At 36.2% G+C, this 25,207-nt stretch overlaps 1 pseudogene; it reads left to right on the plus strand.

The window, feature by feature from the left end:
* The first annotated feature begins 298 nt into the window (after positions 1 to 298).
* Positions 299 to 14,433, plus strand: LOC105726936 (keratin, type I cytoskeletal 18-like; annotated as a pseudogene).
* Positions 14,434 to 25,207: the final 10,774 nt, after the last annotated feature.

Below are 25,207 nucleotides of genomic sequence, written 5' to 3' on the forward strand. Positions count from 1 at the left end.
GATTATAATATAGAAGGTGCCATGCTATACAGGTGCAAGTTTGGAATAAAATCTGCAAACAGATTTTTGCCCTTAGAGAGTTTCCTGTCTATAGCTGGAAAGAGCAATATAAAATTAATAAAGAAATAAATGTAATTGCAAACCTGGACAAGTACTAAGAGAAAAGTGTAGATACACTTGATTATTTATGGTTTTTTGTTAAAGAAAATAATATGTACATTATCACATATTCTATCAACATGAGAAAAGAATAATAGAGGAGATATTGTACTAAAAAATTGCCTATGGGAAAAGGAGAATGTCTAATCTGAGAATTTCTACTTTTTCAAAACAGTGTGAAGAAAGATTATCAAATGAAAATGTGGGTTTTAGAGAAGTGAAAGAGAACAATAAAAGACGAGAAATAGATGTTGCAGGTTATGGAAAGTATGTTTACTAGAGAAACATACTAACACTACTGAAGGTAGTCATGATCATGAACATAAAATAACCCCACTGTATAATTTTCTCCAGCAGTGTTTGACCACGTGGTTACAGAAAGTTTAAAGGAGGATTGCTGGAACTGCTAAGTAATGCAACAAAAAGGAGAGGTACAAAATAGATCAGAGGAGTTACAAGTCAGTGACTGTAAATATAACTATAAAATAAAATTGCAAAGAGGTAGAAAGATACAGCTGGTTGCATACATAAACCATGAGAAATGGTTCAACAAGAAATGGTGAGGTCAAATGATTGAAAATCATAAAAATATTAAAGTTGTTTCCATGAGGGACTTTTAAAAAAAAAGCAAACTCAGAAAATAAGAATTTGTAGTTAAGTATGGCATTACTTGTATGACAGACTTATTTTTTGTTAAATCAAGAACTTGACTTTGATGCTCAAAATCTGTGCAGAGGCATAGTAAAAGAATACCTAATTGATTATTAAAAGATGAAAATGAAACCTGTAGTCTTAAATGGGTCATCTAAGGTATGTGTGAAATTCTTGAAAACTATCACAGAAATTGAGATAGATATCTGTGAACTGGATGTTAGAGTCTTTTGTGAGAAAGGAAGAGTGACTAGGAGGTTGAAACAGGGAGTCATAATTGAATAGGAGATGGTTAAAGCCTGACAGCAAAGTCTCATTTATAATTACTTTTCCAAGATGTAGGGAGAGTAATCATTTAGGATCAGCCCTACAAAATGAAGAGGAAACTGACTATGGAGAAACAATCAGCTTCCAAATAATCTGTAAGAGAAGTGATATCCCCAGGGAGCACCAGTTTTCAGGAAGTTGTAGAAAATGTTCTAAGAAGAGGTTGAGGATGCTAGGAATTTTGCTGATCCAGAGTGATATGAGGACAGTTCATCAGACACTGCTCATGCGCCACTACAAATGCTCTTAGATTCACCTATTGCTCTTGAGACAGAAATTGAATTTCCATGCAGACTTTGACTAACTTCACCAGGTGCAACCTGGGGGTGACTCATTTTGGGCCTGTAAAACATATCTTTCTTCCTGAACAATGGTTTATCTGACTCCTTGACACAGAAAATATCCATGAAAGCTCACTTTTCGTTCATGCATATGCAACCTGGAAGTGCTGTGGAGTTAATACCCATGAGGCCATCTTTGATCAGTGGGCAGTGAGACCCAGTGGATGGATAACTTTGAAACACATTTCACAGCACCCTTTAGAAAATCCTGTGGGGTCAACACAAGTCGCCCTTAGTGATGCCCAATTTGCTAACTGTGATAGACTGAATATTTGTTCCCCTCCAAAACTCTTATGTTGAGACCTAATCCCCAATGTGAAAATATGTGGAAGTAGGGCCTCTGGATGGTGAGTAGCTTATGAGGGTAGAGCCCTCTTGAACGAGATTAGTGCAGTTATAAAAGAGGCATCAGAGAACTCCCTTACCATCTGTCTCCACGTGAAGACACAGCAAGAAGAGTAGAAGCTAGGCCTTGCCAGATGCTGAATCAGCCAGGGTCTTGACTTTGGACTTCCCAGTCTTCAGAACTATAAGAAATAAATACTTGTTGCTTAAACTACCCAGTCTATGGTGGGTTTTTCTCATAGTAGCCTGAATGCCTAATACACTTACCACTTAGTCCCTTTCTCTTATTCTTTCATGCTAAGGTTCTTCATTCTTGCACCTTGTGATCACTGTTCTATTGAACTATCTGTACACAAGCATTTAATGTAATACTGCATTGGGAGAAACTCAGAATAAGACAGGGTTTGGGAGATAATAGAGAACTTCTTTGGCTTACACAGTGGTAGGGACAGAGAGGTATGTTACAAAATAGTTAGTCCTTATTATTTCTAATAATAAGGTGAGATAACAAGATATCCCTGGGTTCTAGAAGTTTCAGAGAGATGTTTATTATTGGAGAAGTTTAGGCAGTCAGACACAATTGCCATGGAGGACTTTAGGAATTATCTGTCTGGGGTGATAGGTTAGCTGACATTTCCCAATTCCCTCTACCACATTGACTACAAATAAGCTTTTTGATTCATAGGCTCCCTCTTACAGGAGAGAGATAAATTTAAGGCAATTAATCTTTTTTAAAAGTTACTATAGCACTGAAAATAAAATATAGAGGAAATTTTCCAAGATGACATCGTCATAAGTTGAACTGTGTCCTCCCAAAATTTATGCATTAAAGTCCTAACTCTCATTACCTCAGAATGTGACCTTATTTGAAGACAGGGCCTCTACAGAGATAATCAAGTTAAAATTAAATTAGATCGAGCCCTAATCAAGTATGATTGGAGTTTTTATAAAAGGGGAAATTTGCAGACATATAGGCAGGGGGAACATTATGTGAAGATGAAGATGAAGAAGATATTGGGCAATGCTTCTACATGCCAAGGAATGACAAAGATTGACAGCAAACTACGAGAAGCTAGGAAACAGGCATGAAACAAATTCTTCCTCACAGACCTCAGAAGACACCAAACCTACCAAGACCTTAATCTTGAACTTCCAGACTCCAGAACTATAATGCAACAAATTTTCATTATTTAAGACACTCAGGTGATGGTACTTTGCTATGGCAACCCTAGCAGACTAATAAGACTTGGACAAAATTCCAATAAATCAAATCAAGAAAAATAAAAAGTAATGCAATCGGAAATTAGAAAAGTTAAATCAGTTCTGAAAACAGATAAAATAACAAATATAAACAGAAAGAAGCCAATAAATTTTGGAATCAAAATGAAATAGATTGAAAAATAAATTAGAAGATTTTACTAAAGATCTAAAACAATCTGTATTGGTCAAACACCATGAAATCAGTTGAAAAATCACAGTAGATGGCTTTAATCTTAAAAACTGAAGTTTATTAGATATAGTCAATAGCAACATCTCTTTCTCTCTTGTTAAGTGAATATTTATTTCAAAAACAGTATTTCCAGTTTCCTTTCTTATTGGGGTGACTGTGTTACCTAGTTCTGCTAAAGCGTACTACACTGTCAGGGTTTCTGAGAGGACTCAGCTCTTAGCTCTTGGCTAACCATCCTTCATTTCTTCATCGCATTCTTGCTGGGTAAATAAAAGTAAGAGCTTACGACGTAGCTACCATATTGTAAATATGAGTGAACAGTTGTAAGAAGTAACTAGAGCATGCTAAGACTGGTGCAACTGAAGAATATAAAGAGCCTAAGTCCCTGGCATTACTTTTGAACACCCAAACCAACACCAGCAGTAAATTATGTAAGACTTATCGACTGAGAAAAATAAACCATTTGTGTAACCATTGCTTGTTGTGGTTTCTGGATATCTTTTTCCTTTAATTTTGGGCACCGACTATAATTCCTGACACAGTAAGAATAGTTAACATGTGAGGTAATATTGATTTCCTCAGTAAAACAACAAGTTAAAAAAAATGACTATTTCTGTAGATGCCTAAAAGATTATAAAATCCAACATTCATTCATGACTTTAAAGTTTTAGGTAACAAAAACATAATATAACAAAAAAACATTGTATTTCACTACTAAGGAAAAACATGCATAAGTATTCACTGACTGGCCCCACCATCCCTCTTGTTATGAAGCTCTGACACCAAGGAGCAATCCTCTCTTTCATCATCCATTCCTCTTGTCCCGTCAATTTCTAAAGTTTTTTCATTTTTATGGATATATAATAGTTGTACATATTTATGGGGTATATGTGACATTTTGATACAAGTATATAGTGTGTAATGATCAAATCTGGGTAATAGAGATATCAATCACATCAAATATTTCTTTGAGAATATTTCAAATCTACAGTTCCAATTATTTTGAATTATACAAAAAATTATTTTTAACCATAGTTGCTCTATTGTGCTACTGAATACTAGATCTTAGTCCTTCTATATAACTATATTTTTGTTCCAGTTATCCAGTCTCTCTTTATCCCTCCTCCCCCACCCTTTTGAGCCCCTGATAACTGCCACTCTATTTACTACCTCCATAAGATCAATATTTTTAACTCACACATACAAGTGAGAATGTGACTTCTTTTTTTCTGTGCCTGGCTTTCTTCACTTAACATAATGTCTTCCAGTTCCATCTATGTTGCTGCAAAAGACAGGATTTCATTTTTTTTTTTTTTTGACGAGTTTTTGCTCTTGTTGCCCAGGCTGGAATACAATGGTGCCATCTCGGCTCACAGCAGCCTCTGCCTCCCAGGTTGAAGCCATTCTCTTGCCTCAGTCTCCCAAGTAGCTGGGATTACAGGCATGCACCACCACGCCCAGCTAATTTTGTATTTTTAGTAGAGATAGAGTTTTTCCATATTGGTCAGGCTGGTCTCGAACTCCCAGCCTCAGGTGATCCACCCACCTTGGCCTCCCAAAGTGCTGAGATTACAGGCGTGAGCCACCATGCCAAGCGATTTCATCCTTTTTATAGCTGAATAATATTTTCATTGTGTATACAAACCACGTTTTCTTTATTCACTCATCACTGATGGACACATCCTTGATTCCATACCTTGGCAATTGTGAATACTGCTGCAATAAAGATGAGAGTGCAGATATCTCTTCAGTATGTTGATATCCTTTTACTTAATAAACAGCCAGTGGTAAGATTGCTGCATCATATGGTAGTTCTATTTTTAGTCTTTTGAGTCAACGTTATCTTTAATGTTTCTTGAGCCCATTTAGTACTTTCCAGGTTCACTGTAACAATCCTTGTTCTAACGACTGCCTTCTCTGGATGGGGCGAATGCAGCAGTCTTCTACATGCTCCCCCCAGTGTATAGTTGCCTCCCTCCTTCTCTATTCCTTAGATGGTTATTTTCACACTGCAATTCTGTTCACTTTACATGACATGTCACCCTGCATTGTGCCATGCTCTCTCCACAAACACAGCCTTCCCCATCATCTTCCCTCAGCCTAAAACATTCCCCCCATTCACTATACTTACCTTCTAAGACTACCTTCATCTAATTAACTGCAGTCAAAAGTTATTTAACGATGGAGATACACTCTTAGAAAAGTGTTGTTAAGCAATTTCATTGATGTGTGAACATCGTAGAGTGTACTTACACAAACCTACGTAGGTTCGCGTGCTACACACTTAGCCTGTAAGGTATAGCTATTGCTCCTAGGCTGCAAACATGTCACAAGCATTTTACTGCCCTAAATGCTGTAAGGCAACTGTGACACAATGGTAAGTAGTTGTGTATCTAAAAATATTTAAACAGAGAAAAGGTACAGTAAAAAAATGGTTTTATAATCTGTGGGATCATGGTGATATGTTCAGTCTGCCATCAATCAAAACATCATACACAATGCATGGCTGTACTTCCAGCACTTTGGCTCCTTCATCAAATGTTACTTCCTTCAGAAAATCTGCCCTGATCCTCAAATCAATATTACATCTTCCTGTCATATGTTTTCAAGGCACTTTGCATAGTTTTTCATGAATTTGTCATTTTATAATTCAACATTCATTTGATTAATCGCCATTTCACCAGATTGTAAAATCTGGGAAGACAGATTGGTACGTATTTGCTCTGTTTTCTCCCCTTTCTCATAATTCTTTACTAGGTAACATATAGATACAAAAAGTATTTTAACCAGTAGGACATTGTTCAGGAATCTTTAGGATTATCAGGAGCATAATTACAAAGAGTTTTGAAATTTATTCTAATTTGAGCCCCAATGTAGTTGCTAAGAGGAAAGACAGTTATAGACATAAGTAATTTAAATGATATAGTCATTTTAGGTAAGAATAATATTTCTTATACCTAAGAGTTATACTTTTAATATTTTAGACATCTGCTTACCAAGTACAATTAATGTATAATATTTTGACTCAAATCTCTATAAGAAATATTTGACTAAAGGTTATGTTTTAGTTTACTGTGTGTGTGTGATGTCTTCATGAATAAGATGTTTAATTCAGTAGTCATACATAAATTTTTTAAATGTTTTCATGAATTTACATATTTTAATCACTCATTCACTTAGTTTTGTGTGTGTCAATATAGTAAATGTTAAAGAAAATATATAATTTATGTAAGTCTGAGCTTGAATTAATGAGCACAAACTTCAGACTTAGATAAAATTGGAATTAAATCTGACCACTTACTAATGGTGTGACCATAGACATATTACATACGCCCTCTATAGGAACAGAGGACAGAAATAACTTCACTAGTCACTATAAAAAATATGCATGATAATGTATTAAGTGCAATTTACCTAGACTCCAGAAAATGTAGTTGTTTTCCTGTTTTATAAGATTTAAACATTCTTTTGATGGCAGGACATAACATTCTGACACTGAGATAGATAAAGGGCAGCATTCTGTTATTTAAAGCTCCAAAAAAGAGGCTTCCAGATGGGGTTACACAGGAGGTTGCATCTGGGGACAGAGTAACAGCAAGACAGAGATATAGGGAGCAGTAAAGATCTAAAATACGTTTAGTATATTCATCTAATACAGTCTGATATGCCTGTATCAGAGAGGCAGAACCACTATGAGTGATATAGAAGAGCTTTATTGTGGAAGTTAGGCTTTACTGAATTGTGCAAACTGGTGAAGTCTGTGCAAGTCTGTTGCCTTTGTGTCTGGTATTGCTCTGAAGTGTCTATGGCTCTGTCAAGAAAGGATGACAAATATGAAGAGCAGAACAGCTATAAATTGGAACGAGAACAAACAGAAACACATGATTACAAATGGAATCCATGTCTGTCCCCTATGTTTCCAACCCCAGTCACTTGACTATTCTGCAAGAAGAGAAAGTTCTTTGCCATCAAGTTGTACAAACATCTGACCTCAGAAAACCCTACACCGACCCACAAAACATAATGGCTCTTGCCCCACATCTGCCTCCCAAATCTCACACAAATTCCTCTTGTGGTCAGCACAAACCCAGGAGTACACAGCACAGGAAATTCTGGAAAATACAGTTTTAGCTTAGTAAAATCAAGACACCCCATAGCCAGTGCACCTCCAGACATAAAAATTTCTTACATACTGTATATAAGTGCTTAAATAAAAATGTTTCTTGATGTCCATAGCTTTATTAGTTGGCCAGGAGTGGTAGCTCAAGTCTGTAATCCCAGCACTTTGGGAGGCCGAGGCGGGCGGATCATGAGGTCAAGAGATCGAGACCATCCTGGCCAACGTGGTGAAACCCCATCTCTACTAAAAATAAAAATAAAAATAAATTAGCTGGCCGTGGTGGTGTGTGCTTCTAGTCCCAGCTACCCGGGAGGCTGAGGCAGGAGAACTGCTTGAACCTGAGAGGCAGAGGTTGCAGTGAGCCGAGATCGCACCACTGCACTCCAGCCTGGCGCCTGGTGACAGAGCAAGACTCTGTCTCAAAAAAAAGAAAAAAAAAACAAGTTTCAATAATTAGCTCCCTTTACAGTAAAATTACTACCTTACAGACATCAGCCATTACATTGCTCTACAGTGATTCTTTATAATTTTTTTGTTTTTGTATAAATTGTAGGGATCAAATCAGTGTACTTGAGATATCCATCACCTTAAATACTTGTCTTTTCTTTATGCTAGAACCATTCGAATTCTTCTTTTCTAGCTATTTTGAAATGTATAATGGATTACTGTACACTATAGTTATCCTACTGATCTATCTAACAGGTCTTATTTCTTTTACCGAAGTGTATATTTGTATCCATGAATCAACTTCTTTAATCACCAACTTGCTCCTGCAATGTGTCTAGTGTTGTTCCAGGACTAGAGAAAAAGCTGTAAAGACAGGGGATAAAACAAACAAACAAGAATTCCTTCCCTAAAGCAGTTTACCTTCTAATGTGAGGAGACAGTAAACAAATTAATGTGTAAAATATAAAGCATGTTAGATGGTGATAATTACTATGGAAAAACTAAGGCAGAGAATCGGAATTGGCATTGCTGGAGGGGAGAAGCAGGATAGAGGATGCATTTGGAATTGCAATTTTCATAGGTGGTTTGGAAAAGTCTCTCTGAGAAGGTGGCACATATGTAATGGAGGGAGAGAGGGAGCCATGTGAAAGTGTGAATGTTAGGAGAAAGAGTATGATGGACAAATATCAAGTGCAAAGTTCTGGTCCCATGCTTTGGATGGAATATTCAAAGAAAAGCAACTGGTAGGAGGCAGCATGGCTACAGCAGAGAGAAGGAGGGAAGGGGGGTCAGGAATAAAATCAGAGGAGTAAGACAGAGACGTGTTCTCACAGACACTGTGTACTTCTCTGCTTTGCTTTGGGTGATGTAAGATAGAATTCAAGAATTTTAACAAAGTAGGAACTTAATTCCCTTACGTAAAATGTAAAACCTTAAATGTATATTTTTTTAAATCTCCCTATGGGAAATATCCCAGGGAACACAGTAGATGCTGGGTGATTAATTAGGGGGAAGAAATAAAGTTGGCTTGAACTAAGATGAATGGTGAAGGTTGTAAGTGGTAAATTCTGGAGCTAGAGCCCACAGCATTTGCTAATAGATTAGATATGTCCTGTGAGAGGAAGAGATGTATCAAGGATTCTTTTAGCGACCTTTCTCCTTTCATTGTATTATTAAATTGACATTAGAAAAATACACATATTCAGTAGAATTATTTTTATAATGAACACACCTTTTGGCTATAACATTCTGACTCATGGAAGGGCAAGTAAGAATTCGCTTTCAGAAATACACAAATGAGGACACAAGTGTGCCCTTAACTGTGGAATCAAAGTTTAAATGTTAAATGATGGTGATTGAACCACTTTAAGGCATTAGGTAGAGTGATTTTTCTTCAATTACTTTACTTAGACAAAGTATCACAAATAACTGATACATTGTATAATAAGTTGTTCAACAGAATTTTATTTATTGAAATTCAATGACCAGTTATTGAATCACAGTTTATTACTTAACTCAGAAAGAGCTTCCAAAATACACCATGTAGAACGCAGTACCAATTCATGTTATGCTACAAGGTTACTCAGTTTCACCTCTGTTGGTGTTTGGAACCAAATAATTATTTGCTGTGGGGCTCCACTTTGCACTATAGAAAGTTTAGCAGCATCACTGGCCTCTGTGTACTGGATAACAATAAACCCCACTCTCAGTTCTGGCAACAAAATGTTCCTCATCATTAGAAACTTTTGTTAAAGTTGTAACAAATTAAACTTTTATTAATAAGATAAAGCAGTAGCTAATGTTTGTAGAAAACAGGCTAGCAGACGTTCTATTAGGTGTGTTAAAGGCATAATCTCATTTATTAACCATAGCCATGGAATAATCTAATTTATTAACCATAGCCATAAAATGAGAGGTCACTATCCTATCAGTTTACAGAGGAAAAAACTGCAATTTGGAAAGTGAGTAACTTTCCCAAAGTCTCAAAATAAAGCAGTGGAGGAAACAGGACAATTCTGGAACTTTGGGCTCCTCCTTAGATTTCCTCACGTAGCAGGACCCTGAACCTAGATTTATACATCTGTCTCCATGATTTTAAAATATGCAGTGAATTTAATTAAAAGATAATTTAATTACTTAACATTGTACATTAGAAAAAAGTGGTTTGGTTTAATAAACATTTTTTTATTTTTCACCTTTTAAAACATTTTAATTCATATATGTACAAACTAAACCAATTTGGAAACTGTGTTGCTATCAATAAAATTGCATCATTGTTAATATTTTTGAGTGTTTACATTTAACCAAAAAATTACATAACAGCTTTGTAAACAGCTTTCTTTTTTCTTTCTTTCTCTTTCTTTCTTTCTTTCATTTTGGAGTGGGAACATTTTTAATGTATTTAAGCTGGATTTCATTAAAATATGTTTTCTCAGCTGTGTGAAGGGCCATGAAGGAATAGGAGAAGGAGTAAAATGTGACAAAACTATGACAAAAGGAGTTAGAAAAACATTTCATAAACAAAGAGAACTAATTAACTCAAACATATGGTTCATCTCATTCTGCTAAGAGCTAATAGCGTTTTATGCACTCCAACTGTTAAAAGTACTGTGGCATGGCTATTCACATGAACGTAAACAGAAAAACCGAAAGAATTGAAATTTAAAATGCATACTGTTTTAACTTAATAAAATCCTATCCTTCTAGCTAACAAAGTGTTCCAGTATATTAAATTTTCTGGTTAATTTGAAATGCTTATTTGAAAATCTTCCTAAGGTATGTTAATCTTTATTTTATCTTAATTAAAGTACTATGGCAAATACACTAAATATGAGTGACATTCTTTCAGTGTTTTGAAATATCAGCAGTTAACAAGTAGTTACTGCTTAATTCTGTTAAGTTTTATGCTAAGTATTTAGAAGAAATATACTAAATCTTTTGTTTTCTCCAGGAATCTCTGTAAGTGTATTATTTCATATATTTTTAAAATTTTTGTGAACCACTATCTCAAGTGTATATTTTAGAATATAAGAGAGGATAGTTGAGTTTTTATTGAGATCTACACATCCGTACAATCTCTACTTAACACAAAGTATTTAAAATTGAAAATAATTCTTTCAAGGCAAAACTTTAAGAAGTGGAAACATTTTTAAAATGAAAATTTTTTAAACTAGAAATTAAATTTAAAAAAAAAATTTTATTCTTTCCCAAAGTAAATAATTTGTTTATAATGATATTTACTAGAGGACACATTGTTGAAAGTTCTAAATATATGTGTCTCCGGCTATCATCCTAAGTTCTAGTAGTGAATTAAGGAAATCTACTTTTTATTCTCTTCAGGGGTGAATTTTTGCCTTACATGTCTGCCAGAGGCTCCTTACTCCATGATCTTCTCAAATTGTTAGTTATACCTTATTGCATGATCAGTGGTTTCAGACTTGAGTGTACGTCAGAATCTCCCAAAGTTTCTGATTTAGCAGGTCTCAGGTGGGACCGGCGAGCCTGCATTTCTAACAGGTGGCAGGTGATATTGATGTTGCTCATCCAGTATATACACTTTTAGAGGCTCTGTACTTGAGGGAATTTTCTCTAAAGTACAAACTCTGATCAGCAGAATATTCTCAGAGCTCTCAGTACTAACCATGTAAATGTGGTGTAGACAGTTCAGCATTTAATTATACTTTTAAAAATTATTCTCAAATCTTATTTAATATCAAAATTCAGTAAAGATAAAAATGTATTTTTAATTGCTCAGAGTTTCAGGTCCTCTGCCCCTTATGCCATTTAGATAGTAAGCAGGTATGATAGAAATAAGAAATGTACAAAGGAGTTTTGAATTCACCAGGACTTCATTGATGTATTATGTTATTTGGATGATTTTTTATGTCACATTTTTATTTTCTGAAAATAAATGAAAAAATAAAACATTAATTCAAGAAAATCATTTGGGACAAAAAGCTGAAAACATGAAATCCAATCCTATTTCTACCAATAGTTGTATGACTGAGCAACATGAAAGTATCATCAATCTGTACCAATGTGGGTGTGTTTTTTAAAGTTATTATCATATGGTTTAAAACCTACTCCTAAAATTAGAAGTCATTTAATCCAATAGGTCTAATCTTAGGAGGTTTTAAGTTGTACAATAATAACTTAAAAGTAAAATACCCACATTATTTTCTTACCTACCAATGATATTGCATGTTATGCTGTACCATACAATGGTTTGTGCACAAAGAAGAGTCAAGATTTCAAGCCCTATCTCTAACAAAGGGCTACTTTATATGCCATCCCAAAACAAAATAGCATGAGAAAAAAACCAGGATGCCATACCTTTGCAGAAGAACTTGTGCATCCCTGCATGCCTAAATTCCTTATGTATCGTGCTATGTGCCTAGATAATGATAACTAGTGTTTCATTGTGTGTTTTCAATGCACTTGTATCCAAGTATCAAATCTCTCAACTATATATGTACTATCTATAACATTATAAAAATATTAAATATCATTACACAGTAATCTATAATTTAAATACACATATTATGCTGAGGACAAGAAGAAAAGATTTTATCCACAGATTTTAATATAAACCACAATGCGTCTTTTCTTCTGTAGAATTAATGAATATACACCACTTTTTATTATCCATTTGTTTTATTGATTTAACAAGTAGGGATTCTAAATTGGACTTTGAAAAGTTATTTCTTTTCTCTTCTTTAGTAAGAGAGTTGCATTTCAGTACTTTTTATTTCCCTTAATAATGTTAATGCTTATGGCATTTAATAAATCTTATAAATTAGTATGAAAAGGTATTATCCACACGTGTATTTTTATGAGTTTAACCTGCCTGTTGTATGTGCTGGGAGAATATATTGGTATCACAGTTCTTTTAGAACACTTCAGAATAATTTTTGTTTACTTTAACACAGTAGTAGTAAGCTGGAACTAAAGTCTATTTTAGCATTTAAATTTTATATTGGGGTTTATAATCTCTCCATAGACCATAAATCCATTTTTCTTTGACCAACAGAAACGTTAAAAAACAAAAACAAAAGAACAGCAGCAGCATACATAAAAGCAAATAAACTTACAAAAACCCCCACCTGTCATTGTCACAATTCTATTTTGTCCTCTCAGCACATTTGCTACATTTTTTTTCATGTAATGAAGAGGAAACAATGTGTTAATTACAAAACCATCAGGAATATATAAACATGCTTTTCGATACTTCTCCACTCCTTTGATCCAATTCAAAATGGTAGCTCTTAAAAGAGCCCAAGTCCTGTCCTCTCCTCCCCGGACAACATGAGCTTTACCACTCACTCCACCTTCTACACCAACTGCTGGTCCCTGGGCTCTGTCCAGGCTCCCACGTATGGCGCCTGGCTGTCTGCTGTGTGGCCAGCATCTATGCGGACACAGGGGGCTCTGGTTTCCCGATCTCCGTGTTCTGCTCCACCAGCTTCCAGTGCAGCAGCTTCCAGTGCAGAGGCCTGACCACAGGATGGCTGGGGGTCTGGCAGCAATGGGAGGCATCCAGAATGAGAAGGAGACCACCGAAAGCCTGAATGACTGCCTGGCCTCCTACCTGAGAAGGAATCTGTGGACTGAAACCAGAACCTGAAGAGCAAAATCTGGGAGCACCTGGAGTAGAAGGGACCCCAGGTCAGAGACTGGAGTCATTACTTCAAGACCAGTGAGGACCTGAGGGCTCGGATCTTCACAAATACTGTGGGCAATGCATGCATTGTTCTGCAGATTGACAATTCCTGTTTTGCTTCTGATGACTTTAGAGTGAAATATTAGACAGAGCTGGCCATGCACCAGTCTGTGGAGAGCAACATCCATGGGCTCCGCCACAAGGTCACTGATGACACCAGTATCACTCGGCTGCAGCTGGAGACAGAGATCGAGGCTCTCAAGGAGAAGCTGGGCTTCATGAAGAAGAACCACAAAGAGAAAGTAAAAGGCCTACCAGCCCAGATTGCCAGCTCTGGGTTGACCATGGAGGTAGATGCCCCGAAATCTCAGGACTTCACCAAGATCATGGCAGACATCTGGGCCCAATATGACAAAGTGGCTTGGTAGAACTCAGACGAGCTGGACAAGTACTGGTCTCAGCAGATTAAGGAGAGCACCACAGTGATCACCACACAGTCCACCAAGGTTTGAGCTGCTGAGATGACACTCATGGAGTTGAGACATACAGTCCAGTCTTGGATATCGACTGGGACTCCATGAGAAATCTGAAGGCCAGCTTGGAGAACGGCCTGAGGGAGGTGGAGGCCCGCTATGCCCTGCAGATGGAGCAGCTCAACAGGATCTTGCTGCACCTGGAGTCAGAGCTGACACAGACCCGGGCAGAGGGACAGCACCAGGCCCAGGAGTAGGAGGCCCTGCTGAACATCAACGTTCAGCTGGAGACTGAGATCGCCACCTACTGCCGCCTGCTGACAGAGGGCAAGGACTTGAGTCTTGATGATGCTCTGGACAGCAGCTACTCCGTGCAGACCATCCAAAAGACCTCCACCCACCAGGTAGTGTATGGCAAAGTGGTGTTGGAGACCAATGACACCAAAGTTCTGAGACATTAAGCCATCAGAAGCAGGGGACCCTTTGAGGAGCAGGCGGCCAATGAGAAGTTCAGAGGTTAAAAAGAAAAAAAAAGGTAACTCTTGATCTTTTTGGTGTCTCAAAGGCACAGCTAAGTATTCAGCAGGTAAACATAAGTGCGAATGTGCTTACAGAATAGATTGGCATATGAACAGTGCCCTTTACTACTTGTATACACATAAGAAAATTTCTTAATTTCTCTGTCTGTTTTTTCATCTGTAAAGTGTAAATATTTTCCAAAGTACAGCTGACACTTGAATAATGTAGGGGATGAGGTGCCTGCACATGCAGTTGAAAATTCATGTATACCTTTTCTGTTTTTTGAGATGGAGTCTGGCTCTGTTGCCCAGACGAGTGCAGTGGCACAATCTTGGCTCACTGTAACCTCCGTCTGCCGGGTTCAAGCAGTTTTCCTGCCTCAGCCTATTGAGTAGCTGGGATTACAGGCATGGGCCACCATGCCCCTGTAATTTTTGCTTTTAGTAGAGATAGGGTTTTGCCTTTTGGCCAGGCTGGTCTCGAAGTCCTAACCTCAGATGATCTACCCACCTCAGACTCCCAAAGTGCTGGGATTACAGGCATGAGCCACTTCACTGGGTCCCGTGTGTAACTTTTGACATCCGCAAAACTTAACTACCGATAGCCTACTGCTGACTAGAAGCCTTACTAAAACATCAGGAGTCAACTAACACATATTTTGTATGTTACACGTATTATATACTCTATCCTTACAATAAAATAAGCTAGAGAAAAGAAAATGTCTTTAAGAAAATCATGAGGAAGAAAAAACACATTTACAGTACTGTACTGTGTTTGTTGATACCACAATTTTATGTTTGTTAGGAGATGAATCATCTGTCTGAAACGGCAGGCAACCGCAGCTGCAGATTTCAATCTACAGTACATATCAAGTAATTCAGCTTTTCCTTGTAATGGCATGACTTTTCTCTCCTTCCTGGGAGCACACCCAGCATCACTAGTGGCACTTCGTATGGGTCCCATGGTGTTATTCAAAGTTTACACTAACGCACTAAATGTGATGAAAAATACACGAGAACCATGAGAGATCACTTTAACTGCATTGTGCAATTTACTTGTGAGAGGAGCTGCCCACACAGAGATGATTAGTGTCGCACAGCATTTGAGCAGATACAACACTTAAAATCACAGGTGGTGACAATAAAATTATGACAGTAGTACAGTATGTAAGACTGTTAATTTTACCCACTTATGGTTGAATATTGCATCTTTACGTTTGTCTGGAGTTCTCTCAACTGGGAATGTTATCATGTAGGGTCTCTAAGTGCATACCTAAGTTTTGATACATTTTAACTTTTTATAATAGATTTGTATATATTTTCTGGCAGTCAGTGACAAAATAGACTAGTCTTAGGTTGGTGCAAAAATAATTGTACCAGCCTAATACTTACATATATCTTACGCACTTCATGACATATCTAGCATTTTTCTTAATGTTTTTTGATGTTTCTAGACTGCACAGTTCACCTTCAAGGTTTTTCAAATTGTCATGAATCTCTAAAAATTTTTCCAACATATTTATTGAAAAAAAATCATTATCCGTGGATGCATGCAGTTCAAACTTAACAGGTACAGTTCATCTGTACCTGTTAGGACAAGTTTTGAGCATAACGTCTCAACTCTGCTTCTCTAATGAGGCCGTATCTGCCACTGCGTTATTGTGTTCCACAGTACTCTTGTGCAAAGTGCTCCCACTGCTGTTATCAAACTGTATTGTAAAGATGTATTTCCTACCCACTTGGCTCTAGAAACAACAACAAAAACTTTAAGACTAGGGTCAGTGTTTAATTCTTTGTAACTCTACCACCCAGCTCCCAGCACTTAGAACATACTGACACAGGAAGACACTAAATATTTATTTAATGAGTAAAACAATTTTTGATGATAAAATTTGCAACTTTTACTAATTTGTAGTAGATGCAGTTTTGTTCTTCAGAATCTTATAAAGCATTGTTAAAAAGTCTATTGGCATGGTCAGTGTGGTGTTACAACAGAATCAGGAACATACGGTAAAGGGGAGTGACCATCCCATGTCTAAAAATTAATTTTGAATTAATGGATATAATAAACTAGACATGATGTGATTTTTGTTCTCCCTGAAATACCATTATAGCACTTAGTGTAATCTCATTTTCATATTTAGTAACATAATTGTGTGGCTTAGCCAGGAAGAATGTGATGTTAGAATGCCTAAAGTATATGTATGGAGAAAATCTTGGAAGAATCTACATTGCCAACTAAGCTTTTCTTCTGGCCTGTAAATTGATATAGGGAAACGTGTTTTTGTTTCCAGAAAGTAAGAGTCAAAATGGCAAATTAGCCATGATTAATGAACAAAATCAAAATATTTGATAATCTTTTATTTAAAGAGCTTATACTAGTAGAAATATGTCTACAAATGATATGTTTAATGGACACGGCTTTAAAGAAATGTCTTATCTAAATGTAAGGAAACATCTTTATTTGAAATGATTATTTTCCAATTGGAGTAAGATATAAAAATAGAATTGTTGCTCCTCTCCAATGATGCCAAGTCCATGTTGATATTGATTAAATTGCATTGTGCTTAATGAGTTAAAATGATCAAGACCCTCTAAAGTTACTATGCAATCTTTGCTGGCTTAAATTCAAATCTTGATCCACCCACCCCACCAAGTTTCATCATTTCAGTCGATTAGAAATAGAAACCAAGTTTTGACTTACAAATTAAATTCATGTCAGCATTAACCAATTATTCTAATCTGGAATACATATATCACATTAACTAAAAGGCAGTGACTCTAAGTAAAATTAATGATAATAGCTAATACCTCTATATAATTTACATAAGTGAAAAGCTCCTCAGTGTCATCTCTTAGGTGTCAGAGCTGGATTCAAACTAAGTCTCCTGATTCTAAATTCTTTGATTTTCACACTATAATATTGCTCACTCTAACAAACTTGGTTTTTTGTGTCCCTGCACCTCTCTTTATGTGATTTTTTGCCCTGTTTGTGCCTCTTCCCAAATCATTTTTAATGTATATCCTATTGTGATGCCTAGCCAGTTCTGTGCAGATGCTGGCTTCAGAGTTTACCTGGTCTTGTCATTCCTTCTCTTCCTTCCATTCTTAGCAATATGACAATGAACAAATCATTAAATGGATAATCTGATAAATTAACCACTACTAAATTGCCAAATTCCATGAAATTAATTCAGAGCAATCAATCATGTTGATATTGAGATTTTTAGTAGCTGTAGTAGAGGCTTTTTTGGTTACCACAGTCAGTCTTTAGACAAATCTTGAATTACACAATATAGATAAAGGAGGCCTTTCAGAATTGTGCAAGTCAATGAATCCCTCCTTGCAATGTTAGAATTGTCCCATTCTTATTGTTAGTTACCATTATCAGAGGTTACATGGCTATACTCATATTTTTCAACTGTCCAAGATGCTTAATAGGTAGTGTATCATCAAACCAAAATATATTTCTACACAGCAAAAATAAAGACTATCATCTACTGAACACAGATGAAAATGTGTAGCTCAACATAACATCAATACCCAACAATGTAAGGAAACAGAGTTTCTGATTTTTGGCATATCTTGGTCATGCCAATTTGACCATTTTTTTTTTTTTGAGACAGAGTTTCGCTCTTGTTACCCAGGCTGGAGTGCAATGGCACGATCTCGGCTCACCGCAACCTCCGCCTCCTGGGTTCAGGCAATTCTCCTGCCTCAGCCTCCTGAGTAGCTGGGATTACAGGCACGCGCCACCATGCCCAGATAATTTTTTGTATTTTTAGTAGAGACGGGGTTTCACCATGTTGACCAGGATGGTCTCGATCTCTTGACCTCGTGATCCACCCGCCTTGGCCTCCCAAAGTGCTGGGATTACAGGCGTGAGTGACCATTTTTTAAGAAATGAATCATAATGATTTTTTGACATAGAAGGACAAGCTAGACAGTGTTTCTAAAATAAAATTTTTCAATCTTTTCATTTTATCACCCCAAAAAATAAAGGAAACAATGAAAACCCAAATAAGCCAAAGATGCTGCATGCTCTGATTAAGAATTTTTGTAGTTTTTTAAGTTCTCCAATAATTCAATACAAAATAATTTGCACATATTTTACATCGGAACAATCCTCTCCCTATCAGTTTTATTCATACCTAAGAATCATTTGTTTATCCCTGGTATTTTCCAAAGAGATTAAATGATAGCAAATATTAGTGTGTCTAGACTTTTATTCCAACATGAAGACTGCTGTCTTGAGTTTCAGGACAAATAAATGGCTAGGAAGATGAGACAGTGCATGAAATAGTAGGTTCCAGACAAGAAATACCTATAGCTATAAAGAGAGAAGCAGATGGTGTGCTTCAGAATACTCCAAATAATAAAAAACCTACTATTTTGTGTGGATCACTGAAACCTGGACTTAAAACATGTTATAAGCAGAACACTCCTGTGTACAGCTCTTTTATTATTAGACTGTAAAAGAATTAGCCCTTCCTGACAAGATGAAGGTGAGTTCTTAAATTATGTTGATACTTTTTTGTCAAAATCCTGAGCTGAGTTCAAAGACATGTAAATTAAAGTTGACAAAAATATAATAAAGAGTCCCAAACAACAAACAGTCATCAGTGTTTCCTGCTTCCAGCACTTCTTTGGCTTCCCCCTCCTGCTTTCCCTCATTGCTTCTGTGGCAGCTCCATCTGCTCCATCTGTTAGGGTCCACTTAACACTGTAGTGCTTGTTGGCTTAAGGAAAAGCATGCCAAACTAAAGGCTTCCAATAAGTGATTTTTCTGCTTAAAATGTAAGGTAATTTGGAGAGCCATCAAAACCCAAATGTGTTTTAACTCGTGTGTGTGTGTACACATACATTATTAGGCAATGTATTCTAGAAGCGAAATTGCATGGTTTGTCAAAAAATCGATGATGCCTCTTGAAAAATTGTTAATAAAACATTCAAGAAAATGATTGGAAGACAGGTTAACTACTTAATAACTAACTTCTTTTTAAGTCCACTTTAATTGCGCTTACTTTGCACAATTAGTGTCCCAAAGGTAAACAAGCTACTGTGAGAAAACATTGACCCTAATTGCTGTTTGGGTAGAAAAGTAAGTTGTAGTTTGCACTTGCCTGAATTGATTTGCTGAAGTAATACATCAGGGATTTTTTTTTTTTTTTCAAAATGTGTAATTACTTTGTTCTCAGTGTAATGAGAAATACAGAAGAATGGCTTCCTAAAACTGAAGAAATAAATATTATCGCTAAGAGTAAAAACTTTGCATAATAGAAAGAATACTGACTTAGGAATCAGGGCTTTTGAGCTTTGACACTACCAACATTACTTTCCTTTAGCAATTATAAGTTCTCTAGGTCTCACTGTTATAAACTGTAAAATGAAGACTTTGGTTTTAATCTCTAAAATACTGTCAAATTCTAAAATTATTTAAACCTACCTTAATTCAATTATGCTTCTATTGAGGAAGATGGTTTACAGACTTCAGACTAACAGGAACAAAGAAAGGTAAGAAATGTATTTTAGGAAAATGCAGATTAAAATTCAGAAATTTTGTCATGGATTTACTCTAATTTCACTAAAGTCTCAGCCTCCTTGCTAATTAAAAATTAAAATTTTCTTAAATCCATGTATTAACAAAATGAGATGAGAAACAACTTACTGAATGTGCAAGCAATGTCAGTCCAATATGCAGTTTGACTGTAGACTCAAAAAATTTTAGAGCTGTATGCAATCCCAGAGCTCTTTAATTTTACAAATATATAAAGAGTTAGAGAAGTTGAATGGCTTTTTCTATTTTTTTACAGTTTTATCAAAGTATAATTTATATACAATAAGCTTCTCATTTTATAGAGTATAATTTTATATTTTGATGTATGTATATACTCGTGAAGGCATCAGCAAATAAAGATAATTATTATACTCTTCACTCCAAAAACTTCCTTGTGCCTCTTTGTATCCTCTCTTTTGTCCCTTCTTCCCCTCTTTCTCCATTCCCTGGCAATCACTGACCGGCTTTCTGGTTCTGTATATTAGTTTGTCTTTTATGTAATTTTATATAAATGTAAAGATACAGTATATATCTTTATTCTAGCAGATTCATCATATTGTTACTAGCTGGTGATAGTCTTCTAGTGGATCTGGTATGTCTTGTTTTTTGCATGTCTTAGGAGCAGAGTCGTTAACTGCCTTTATTCTGAATTGCTTTTGCAAGGATGTTTGTATGGGGAACAGACTTGAAAGATATAATGTCTACCTCCAGAGCAAAGGGTATGTTTATTTACCGTTCAGTATGATAAATATATTGTCTTCCTTCAGGGCAAAGGTTAAGCAGGCTTATTGCCTAATTGCTTTAAAAAATGAGTGTTTAAACTTGGGATTCCTTTCCAGCATTTTCATATTGCCCTATTGGAATTGGGGCTCAGGGAACCCATGTTTTTCTGGCTACTGCTATTGCATATAAGAAAGTTCTTTGTAACTGACCCAGGAGACTTGTGTCTCCTGCAAGAATCTATGAAATTGTGACAGACTAACTTGTTAACTTGCAAATTGGGCAAAATCTCAGATCCTTCACAGTTCTTGCCAATTGTTTTATTTTATTACTATTAATCCATTTTGTGGCTATAGCTCAATTTATTAATCCATTCATCACTCAACAAGCTGACATCGCTTGATAAATTGGGCTGTTCCCAGTTTTGGGGCATTATAAAAAAAAGTTTTTGTGAACATTCACATACAAGTATTTGTATAAACTCTACATTCACTTCTCTTTGGTAAATAATTAGATGTTGAATGACTGGGTCACATTGAGATATATGGTTATACTTTTAAGAAACTGCCATAAGGTTTTATAAAGTGATTGCGTTATTTTACATTCGCACTGACATTCTTTGAGGTTGCATCACAGTCTCACCAAATATTGGTTTAGTTGGTCTTTTACATTTCAACTGTCCTAATAGGTATGTAATGGTATTTCATTACGGTTTTAATTTCCATTGAACTGTTTAAATTTTTGCCCATTTTTGAGTTGTTTATTTTCTTATTATTAAATTTTGAGATATTTTGTATGTGCTGGATACATAGAAAACTAAAATAAGGAATGTAATTTACAATTATTTTATTCCAGTCTATGGTTTGTTTTCACATACTTTCAGAATAGTATTTGAAAAAGAATATTTTAATTTTGATAAAGCAAAATGTATCTCTTTATAAGTGGGTATGCTTTTAATATTGCATTTAAGAAGTCTTTGACTAACAAAGGACATAAACATCTCCTTCTATGTTTTCTTCTATGTTTTATAGTTTTCTGCTTTATATTTAGGTCTATGATCTATTTGGAGGTAATTTCTATATACGGTACAAGGAATAGATATAAGTTCCTTTTTTGCATATAGATATCCATTTTTTTAGCATAATTTCTTGAAAAGATTATTCTTCCTTCACCAAATTGCCCTTTCATCTTTGTCAGCAATGACCATGTGCATGTGTCTGCTTCTGGACTTTTTTTCTGTTCCGTTGATCCCTTTGCCCAACAGCAATACTATACTGCCTATGTAGCTTTAAAATAAGTATTGAAATAAGGTAGCATTATTCTGACAATACTTTTTTGCTTTTGCAAAGTTGTTTTGGCTCTTCTAGATTATTTACATTTTTAAATATCTTTTTTAATTTAAAGGTTTTAATTATGTTTTTAATAGGTTTTATACAGGTTGCTCATGGTAAAAATCTTTTTTTTATTAATTAATTTATTTTTTTATAGCATTTTAGGTTTTGGGGTACATGTGAAGAACATGCAAGATTATTGCATAGGTACACACATGGCAGTGTGATTTGCTGCCTTCCTCCCCATCACCTATATCTGGCATTTCTTTCCATGCAATCTCTACCCAACTCCCCACCCGCCACTGTCCCTCCCCTATTTCCGCCAACAGACCCCAGTGTGTGATGCTCCCCTCCCTGTGTCCATGGGTTCTCATTGTTCAACACCCACCTATGAGTGAGAACATGCGGTGTTTGATTTTCTGTTCTTGTAGTTTGCTGAGAATGATGGTTTCCAAGTTCATCCATGTGCCTACAAAGGACACAAACTCATCATTTTTGATGGCTGCGTAATATTCCATGGTGTATATGTGCCACATTTTCCCTGTCCAGTCTATCATCGATGGGCATTTGGCTTGGTTCCAGGTCTTTACTATTGTAAACAGTGCTGCAATGAACATTCATGTGCATGTGTCCTTATAGTAGAATGATTTATAATCCTTTGGATATATACCCAGTAATGGGATTGCTAGGTCAAATGGAGTTTCTGTTTCTAGGTCCTTGAGGAATCGCCACACTGTCTTCCACAATGGTTGAACTAATTTACACTCCCACCAACAGTGTAAAAGTGTTCCTATTTCTCCACATCCTCTCCAGCATCTTCTGTCTCCAGATTTTTTAATGATCGCCATTCTAACTGTCATGAGATGGTATCTCAATGTAGTTTTGATTTGCATTTCTCTAATGACCAATGATGATGAGCATTTTTTCATGTTTGTTGGCCTCATGTATGTCTTCTTTTGTAAAGTATCTGTTCATATCCTTTGCCCACTTTTGAATGGGCTTGTTTGTTGTTTTCTTTTAAATCTGTTTTAGTTCTTTGTAGATTCTGGATATCAGCCCTTTGTCACATGGGTAGACTGCAAAAATGTTTTCCCATTCTGTTGGTTGCCAATTCACTCTAATGACTGTTTCTTTTGCCGTGCAGAAACTGTGGAGTTTGATTAGGTCCCATTTGTCTATTTTGGCTTTTGTTGCCAATGCTTTTGGTGTTTTGGTCATGAAGTCCTTGCCTATGCCTACGTCCTGAATGGTTTTGCCTAGATTTTCTTCTAGGGTTTTTATGGTGTTAGGTCTTATGTTTAATCCATAAGAAATTATAATTGTTGTCTTTAATCCATCTGAAATTAATTTTAGTGTAAGGTGTCAGGAAGGGGTCCAGTTTCTGCTTTCTGCGCATGGCTAGCCAGTTTTCCCAACACCATTTATTAAACAGGGAATTCTTTCTCCATTGCTTGTTTTTGTCAGGTTTGTCAAAGATCGGATGGTTGTAGATGTGTTATGTTGCCTCCAAGGCCTCTGTTCTGTTCCTTTGGTCTATATCCCTGTTTTGGTACCAGTACCATGCTGTTTTGATTACTGTAGCCTTGTAGTATAGTTTGAAGTCTGGTAGCGTGATGCCTCCAGCTTTGTTCTTTTTGTTTAGAATTGACTTGGCTATGCAGGCTATCCTTTGGTTCCATATGAAGTTTAATGTGGTTTTTTCCAGTTCTGTGAAGAAGGTCATTGGTAGCTTGATAAGGATAGCATTGAATCTGTAAATTACTTTGAGCAGTATGGCCACTTTCACGATATTGATTCTTTGTGACCATGAATATGGAATGTTTCTCCATCTGTTTGTGTCCTCTCTTATTTTATTGAGCAGTGGTTTGTAGTTCTCCTTGAAGAGGTCCTTTACATTCCTTGTTAGGTGTATTCCTAGGTATTTTATTCTCTTTGTAGCAATTGTGAATGGCAGTTCGTTCTTGATTTGGCTCTCTTTAAGTCTATTATTGGTGTATAGGAATGCTTGTGATTTTTGCACATTGATTTTGTATCCTGAGACTTTGCTGAAGTTGCTTATCAGTTTCAGGAGATTTTGGGCTGAGACGATGGGGTCTTCTAGATATACAATCATGTCGTCTGCAAATAGAGACAATTTGACTTCCTCCTTTCCTATTTGAATACCCTTTATTTCTTTTTCTTGCCTGATTGCTCTGGTTAGAACTTCCAATACTATATTGAATAGGAGTGGTGAGAGAGGGCATCCTTGTCTAGTGCCAGATTTCAAAGGGAATGCTTCCAGTTTTTGCCCATTCAGTATGACATTGGCTGTTGGTTTGTATAAATAGTTTTTATTATTTTGAGATACATTGCGTCAATACCTAGTTTATTGAGGGTTTTTAGCATAAAGGACTGTTGAATTTTGTCAAAGGCCTTCTCTGCATCAATTGAGATAATCATGTGGTTTTTGTCTTTGGTTCTGTTTAGGTGGTGAATTACGTTTATAGACTTGCGTATACTGAACCAGCCCTGCATCCCCGGGATGAAGCCTACTTGATCATAGTGGATAAGTTTTTTGATGTGCTGTTACAATCGGTTTGCCATTATTTTATTGAAGATTTTTGCATCTATGTTCATCATGGATGTTGGCCTGAAGTTTTCTTTTCTTGCTGAGTCTCTGCTGGGTTTTGGTATCAGGATGATGTTGGTCTCATAAAATGATTTGGGAAGGATTCCCTCTTTTTGGCTTGTTTGGAATAGTTTCAGAAGGAATGGTACCAGCTCCTCTTTGTATGTCTCGTAGAATTCAGCTGTGAACCCATCTGGACCTGGGCTTTTTTTGGGTGGTAGGCTCTTAATTGCTGCCTCAACTTCAGACCTTGTTATTGGTCTATTCAGGGTTTTGACTTCTTCCTGGTTTAGGCTTGGGAGGATGCAAGTGTCCAGGGATTTATCCATTTCTTCCAGGTTTACTAATTTATGTGCATAGCATTGTTTGTAATAATCTCTGATGGTGGTTTGTATTTCTGTGGAATATGTGGTGATATCCCCTTTATTGTTTTTTATTGCATCTATTTGATTATTCTCTGTTTTCTTTTTTATCAATCTGGCTAGTGGTCTATTTTGTTGA

Source organism: Aotus nancymaae, unplaced genomic scaffold, assembly GCF_030222135.1.
Source record: "Aotus nancymaae isolate 86718 unplaced genomic scaffold, 86718_ANA_hifiasm-v0.15.2.pri h1tg000002l, whole genome shotgun sequence".
Taxonomy (NCBI): Eukaryota; Metazoa; Chordata; class Mammalia; order Primates; family Aotidae; genus Aotus; species Aotus nancymaae.